Source organism: Arachis duranensis, chromosome 6 (genome assembly GCF_000817695.3).
Source record: "Arachis duranensis cultivar V14167 chromosome 6, aradu.V14167.gnm2.J7QH, whole genome shotgun sequence".
NCBI classification, from domain to species: domain Eukaryota; kingdom Viridiplantae; phylum Streptophyta; class Magnoliopsida; order Fabales; family Fabaceae; genus Arachis; species Arachis duranensis.
In genome coordinates, this window is record NC_029777.3 from 64,042,224 (window position 1) to 64,042,560 (window position 337).

Genomic DNA, 337 nt, shown 5'->3' on the forward strand with positions numbered 1-337 from the left:
TTGGACCATTTTCACTGAGAGGATGGGAAGTAGCCATTGACAACGGTGACACCCTACATACAGCTTGCCATGGAGGGAACTTTGCACTTTTCCATGGATGGAATATTACATTACAGGAATAAATCAGACAAAGCATCTCCAAAACTCCAACACATTCTCCATTACTGCATAATAAGTATTTATTTTATGCCCTTTTTCCTTTCTTCACTGAACTTGAAAAACACTGTTGTTAGTATCCTAACTAAGAATAATAAGATAAACATAGCTTGCTTCAAACCAACAATCTCCGTGGGATTCGACCCTTACTCACGTAAGGTATTACTTGGACGACCCAGTG